This window comes from Sceloporus occidentalis, unplaced genomic scaffold (assembly GCF_023333645.1).
Source record: "Sceloporus occidentalis isolate IW3139 unplaced genomic scaffold, rSceOcc1.0.p SCAF_110, whole genome shotgun sequence".
NCBI lineage: Eukaryota > Metazoa > Chordata > Lepidosauria > Squamata > Phrynosomatidae > Sceloporus > Sceloporus occidentalis.
In genome coordinates, this window is record NW_028317090.1 from 1,435,620 (window position 1) to 1,443,140 (window position 7,521).

Consider the following 7,521-nt stretch of genomic DNA (forward strand, 5'->3'; position numbering starts at 1 on the left):
CCCTATTATCTACCCTTACTCTCCCTCCCTATTATCTACCCTTACCCCCCCTGTACTTACCTTTCAGCAGTCCTGCGGCAAGTCTCCCTGTTCGGTCTCGGTGCCGGCTTGTAATGCTGAGCGCCGGAAATGACGTCATCAGGGAGACTCACCGCAGAGGAGAGAGAGAGGCGCCCCGACCAGGTTCTGACAACTTGGTAAGCGAAAACCACTCGGGGCCCCTCTCTCTCCCGCTTTAATAAAAAAAAAAAAAAGGGGGGCTTGGGGCGGCAAAGTGCCGCCCTTTCAAAAGTGCCGCCTGGAGCAGTTGCCCCACTCGGCTCCATTGTCGGGCCAGCCGGACAAGGACAGGGACTTGTTTGACTTTTATAACTCACATTAGTTTTGTCACTTTGCTCATATTTTATAAACATGCTAAGAGATATACCACATTATATTTATCAGTCTGGTCTTAACAGTTGGTAATTTTAGCCAGGCACTTCCTATCTATATTCACAATCCACTCTTCAAGCTGTAAAACACCATGCAACTGGTAACACAAATCCTTCCAGTTACCTTAAGACTGTAGTCAAGCGTGGTTTCTTATTTAGACATTTTTCTAGAATATACCCTGTATTGCTATAATTTTAGTATATTAGTTAATATTTTTAAATTTATTTCTTTATTCTGTAACTTAGAATTGTGCAGATTAATAATTTTCATCTATTTTGCTGAATGTTATTTTTAATTGAATATAGTCTTACAATGATCTGATTAAACTTACAATGTCCTAGCCACAACCAGAAAAAACAATATATATGCTATTTAATGCCCAAAGTCCTCTTTACATTCTCTTTTCTGCTGCTAAGCAGTAACCTTTTTCTTTTAACCTAGAGTTAATATTGTATCCAACACCTATTCTAATAAATGCTAACATAAAAAAGATTATTCTCTTACAGTAATCTTTAAAACCTAGCTACACAATGGAGAGAAACTTGTAATCATTGGCTTTGAACCAAGACCACACACATAAAAGCTATACTAAAGACTGAGAGCCAAAGCATACTTTTTGTGGCGTCTTGTTTCCAAATAAAGCATGTACTGTTCTAAATGCCCATATGGCTTTTGTATCGCTGTAACGAGAATATGAAAAATGAAACCTTTACATTTACACTGCTAAGGTTGATCTTTGCAATGTAATGCTTTTTGTTTTTTTCTGCTTTATGTTGTTATTATGTTTACAAAACCATACAGTAGAAGCACTAGCACTAATACTTGAATTCCTAGTTTTATCACAAGGTATATGACAACTGCTGAGTGATGGTGATTAGATGGTGGAAGCATGTAACTTGAAATATATTTTAAAGTCTTTTTAATAGTTGGTCTGTGACTTTATTTTCTGAATATGAAACAGCAACTAATGGTTATTTTAAATAAATTTAAAAAAAGATAAAACTAAAAGTTATTCAGTTTTTTTTCAATTCGTTCTTTTACAATTTTAAGTATATATCAGCTTTCGTATAGTTTTATAGACAAGTATAAAAAATTAGATACAAAAAAGTGCTTGCCAGTGAGATGATATGCTACAGTGATCGGAGAGAAGTCAATGAAGCTTGAATATGCAAGAGAATGTAAACTGAGTGTACAAAAAATCCAAAACAAAATTTTACCAAAAATATACTATGCAGCACAATACATATTTATTGTAAAAAATAATAAATACCAGTGACAATGTGGGGGTATCATGTACTTGCGCTGTATATCTATCTAACTCTTTCTGAAACCTTGAAGCTATTCAGTTTTAATCACTACAGTGAAGGAAAGACATGATCAGTCTATAATGTTAATGGTAGGTTTATTTGAACAGTGATATACAGAATAACAACAAAACAATCCAGAATAATGCATTTCAAATAGATTATAAATTGATTTCCATTTTACTTAGTGAAATAAATATTTGATCAGCAAGATGTCTGGCTCCCAGGTGACTTTTATACAGGTAACAAACTGAGATTAGGAGCACTCTGTTAAAGGGAGTGCTCCTAATCTCAGTTAGTTACCTGTATAAAAGACACCTGTCCACAGAAGCAATCAATCAATCGGATTCCAAACTCTCCACCATGGTCAAACCAAAGAGCTGTCCAAGGATGTCAGGGACAAGATTGTAGACCTACACAAGGCTGGAATGGGCTACAAAACCATCGGCAAGCAGCTTGGTGGGAAGGGTACATGGCCTGCACTCAAAAAACAACTTAAACATCACATAGAACAACAGTAATTTGCAAATGAAAAAAACACAAAATAACTGTCAATCTCCCTTGGTCTGGGGCTCCATGCAAGATCTCACCTCGTGGAGTTTCAATGATCTTGAGAACGGTGAGGAATCAAGACAGAACTACATGGGTGGATCTTGTCAATGATCTCAAGGTAGCTGGGACCATAATCACCAAGAAAAGAATTGGTAACACACTACGCCATAAAGGACTTTGCTTCTTACTTTGCTAGACTGGTCCAGATACAAAAAAGAAGAATATTCTTTAATAGTTCATACCTTTCTGGCAGCCAAGATCTCAATTGCGAGAAATTGGAAATCACACATCTGTCCTACATGGCCTGCACTCAAAAAACAACTTAAACATCACATAGAACAACAGTAATTTGCAAATGAAAAAAACACAAAATAACTGTCAATCTCCCTTGGTCTGGGGCTCCATGCAAGATCTCACCTCGTGGAGTTTCAATGATCATGAGAACGGTGAGGAATCAAGACAGACCTACATGGGTGGATCTTGTCAATGATCTCAAGGTAGCTGGGACCATAATCACCAAGAAAAGAATTGGTAACACACTACGCCATAAAGGACTGAAATCCTGCAGTGCCCACAAGATCACCCTGCTCTGCTATAGACTAGAATTGGAGTACATGGGATAAACATCTCTGGAACAACTATCATGGTCCACCGTGCCTCTCAAAGATAACAAATCCCCGCAACTCCTAATCCTATCCCACCTGGTATATTCATGGAAAAAAATAAGAAAAGAAATAGGCCTGGAGAACAAGATTCCACCCTTTGCCAATATAGATACTCTGGAATTAAATATCCAAGATCTAAATCTAAATAACCGGAAACAAAAAGGCATCAATACTATTGCACATCTAATTACCCTGCGATCCCTGAAGGGATTTGAAGACTTGAAAAGTGAATTCAATCTCACAAATAACGAACACTTTACATTCCTTAGGATTGAATCCTATTTAGACAAATATTTATGGAAAGAGAACCCAAAAATGTTTTGTTTATTAGCCAAAATATTCAACAACAATCCCCAAAAATTCCTCATAACCAAAACTACTGAGGTCATCTAAACAACCAAAAGATTTCCCTGCAAAGACTTCATGGGAAAAAGATTTGGGAATAATAATAACCCTTGAGGAATGGTGCAGATCGCTTCAAAAAACTAAACAGGTAAACCACTGGCAACAAGACTGCAAAAGATGTATCCAGCCATCCCGTCGATATGCTGGCGATGTGACAAGTCCCAAGGTAGCTATCTCCACATATGGTGGGGATGCGCGGAACTAAATAATTTATGGAAAACTATGTTTGACTGGCTGGACAGGCAACTTAAAATATTGATAATCCGAACACCAGAAGCTACGCTTCTTACTTTGCTAGACTGGTCCAGATACAAAAAAGAAGAATATTCTTTAATAGTTCATACCTTTCTGGCAGCCAAGATCTCAATTGCGAGAAATTGGAAATCACACATCTGTCCTACATGGCCTGCACTCAAAAAACAACTTAAACATCACATAGAAATGGAGAAAGTAATAAGCACATCAAGTACCCATTTCGCCTTGTATAAAAAAATAGCAAGCCATCTACAAAGAGGCCACAATAAGCCGGATCTCTAGGTTTAAGCCATAATTCTTTCCCTTTGCCTCTTCACACAGTAAAATAGTTGCTTGTTTGTAATTAAGTTAATGTGTATATGTTTTTGTGTATAGATTATACTAATTATAAGAGTAATTAAGTTTAACCCCTTAAGGACCGGGCTCATTTTTCGTTTTGTACCCTGTGGGACCGAGGCTGTTTTAATACTTTTGTGGTGCTTGTGTTCAGCTGTAATTTTCTCCTCACCCATTTAGTGTACCCACATAAGTTATATATTGTTTTTTTCAGGACAAGATGGGCTTTCTTCAGATACCATTATTTTGATCGTATCATCTTATTTACTATAAAAAAAAAATTAAAAAAACATGGTGAAAAATTGAAAAAAAACACATTTTATGACTTTTATTTGAAAAATCTTTTACTCACCTAAAAAAGCAAGTAAAAAAACTAGCTAAATAGATTCTACTACTTGTCCTGAGTTTAGAAATACCCAATGTTTTTATGTTTTTTTGCTGTTTTTTGTAAGTTATAGGGCAATAAGTACAAGCAGCGTTTTATGATTTCCAAATCTTTTTTAACCCCTTAACGTCCATTGCCGGGTCAGGCACGTCATGCAAAACGGTCACTTAACGACCTATGACGTGCCTGACACGTCATCAGACTTAAACAAGCTTAGAAAGTGATCAATGATCACTTTCTAAGCTTAAACGGTGTTGCTGTAATGCCTCGATGTCGAGGCATTCAGCAACACCGAGATCGGCATGATGGGCCATGTCTGGCCCCTCCCCGGGGCGTCAACAGCAGCCATACATTGTATGGCGGCGGACGCCCGTTTTAAAAGCGTTTAGGAGGCGATCAATGATCACCTCCTAAACTTCAATGGTGTCGCTGGAATGCCTCGATCAGGAGGCATCCAGCGACACCAAACACTTACCTCTTGATGGACTGTGACCGCTCCGGAGAGCGGTCACAGCCGCAGCTGCACGCAGTCTTCACCATCCGCAAGATGGCGGCGGCCCGGGAAAAAAAATAATAAAGTTGAAAAAGTTCGCTAGACGGTCTCCTGACCTTCTAGAGAACTCTGCCTCCACTTGCTGGTTGAATACAGGTACTGCATTCAACCATACAAGTCAATGGAGGCCAGCTTTCTAATCACTATGTGATTAGTAAAAAAAAAATTAAAAAAAAAAAAAAGAAAAAAAGAAAAAGCTTAAAAAAAACATGGTAACATTTAAAAATTATTATGCTTTAGAGGAACTATCCAGTTCCAGCAAAATGTAAAAAAAAAGTCCAAAAAGAGTAAAATAAATAAAATTAAAAAATAAAGTTTATTATTATGAGCAAGTGCTAAAATTAGCGCTGTATCTTCCCAAAAATCCTGACGTGGAAAAATTTAAATAAAAGCATTTCAAATACCCAAGGGGTGTCTAATTTAAAAAAATGAATGGTTTGATGGGGTAAATTGGAGTGGCCGGGCTCAAAGATAGGGCATAGGCACAGACTGACCGAAATGGGGGGGAAAAAAAGCGCACTTCCAAAATGTGGCATTTTAACCTCAAACACCAGACAAACCCATACATGTGGGGTATGACTGAACTCGGGAGATGTTCCTGAACACATATTAGGGTTTTGTTTGATAGTGACGTATACCTGGAGCTATAAATTTATACCCAAAATACAATTTGTGTGAAAAAAAAATAAAAAAAAAATACTACCACAAAGTGTGGCAAAGGCTGGTGGTAGAATCTGATGCATGGAAAGGGTTAAATACTACTATTTTAAGTACCTTGGGGTGTCTAGTTTTCAAAAATATATGGTTTTATGAGGTAAATTGTAGTGGCCAGGCTCAAAGATAGGGCATAGGCACAGACTAACCAAAATAGGGGAAAAAAAGCGCACTTCCCAAATGTGGCCTTTTAACCCCAAACAGCAGTCAAACCCATGCATGGGTGGTATCACTGTACTCGAGAGATGTTATTGAACACATATTAGGGTGTTGTTTGATAGTGACGTATACCTGGAGCTATAAATGTATACCCAAAGTACAATTTGTGTAAAAAAAAATACCAAAAAAATACTAACACAAAGTGTGGCAAAGGCTGGTGGTAGAATCTCATGCATGGAAAGGGTTAAAATACTAGCATTTGAAATACCTTGGGGTGTCTAGTTTTCAAAAATATATGATTTGCATTGGCCGGCTTCAAAGATACCCGAAATGGCACATGGGGGGAAGAATTACCAGATTTGGAAAAAATGGTTTTGAAATAGCAAAACGCTACCTGTACTTAATGCTCCATAACGTGCAGAAAAAAGCAAAAAAACATAAAAACATTGGGTATTTCTAAACTCAGGACAAATAGTAGAATATATTTAGTAGGGTTTTTCATTAGCTTTTTTGGATGAGTAAAAGATTTTTGGGGTAAAAGTCAGAAAATGTGGGTTTTTTTTACATTTTTCATCATATTTTATTACTTTTTTTATGGGAAATTAGATAATATGATTAAAACAATGGTATCTGAAGAAAGCCCTTCTTGTCCTGAAAAAAACAACATATAATTTGTGTGGGTTCACTAAATGAGTGAAGAGAAAATTACATCTAAACACGAACACCGCAAAAGTATTAAAACAGCCTCGGTCCCAATGGTACAAAAGGTAAAACACAGCCTGGTCCTTAAGGGGTTAACAAATCTGGTCAGTCTGCCTCCATCTCCTCTTTGGAACATCTTTGAAGCCGGTTAACTCAATTTAACCAATTCAAACCATATATTTTAGAAAACTAGATACCCCAGGGTATTCCAGATGCTGTTATTTTAACCCTTTCCATGCACCAATTATACAACTACACTTTGTCAAACTTTGTAATAGTAATTTTTTTTTATTTTTTTTCACACAAATTGTACTTTAGTTATAGATATACAGGTCCTGGTATATGCCACTGTCAAACAACACCCCAATGTGTGTTCAGGAACATCTCCTGAGTGCAGTGATACCCGACATGCATGGATTTGTCGTGTTGTTTGAGATTTAAAATGCCACATTTGGGAAGTGCGCTTTTTTTGTCCATTTTGGAAAGTCTGTACCTATGCCCTATCTTTGAGCTCAGCCACTCCAATTTACCCCATCAGCCATTTTTTTTTTATATTAGACACCCCTCGGGTATTTGAAGTGCTTTCATTTTAACTCTTTGTTGAGATTTTTGAGAAATTTTAGCACTTGCTCAAAATAATAAACTTTATTTTTTTATTTTATTTTTTAATACTTTTTTTTTTTTATATATTTTTTAACACATTTTGCTGGTACTGGATGGTTCCATTGACTTGCCTCCTAAACGCTTTTAAAACGGGCGTCCGCCGCCATACAATGTATGGCGGCTGTTGACGCCTCGGGGAGGGGCCAGACATGGCCCCCGATGCCGATCTCGGCCTTGCTGAATGCCTCGACATCGAGGCATTACAGTAACGCCATTTAAGCGAAGAAGGTGATCGTTGATCACTTTCTAAGCTTATTTTACTTTTTGACGGTTCAGTCCTGAACCGGCAAAGGTCGCGAAGGGGTTAAACAACTATGTGTATAAAATCAAATGCAAAGTGACGAAAACGATATGGCAATTATGCTACAACTCCATACAATATATTTCAGATTGCAT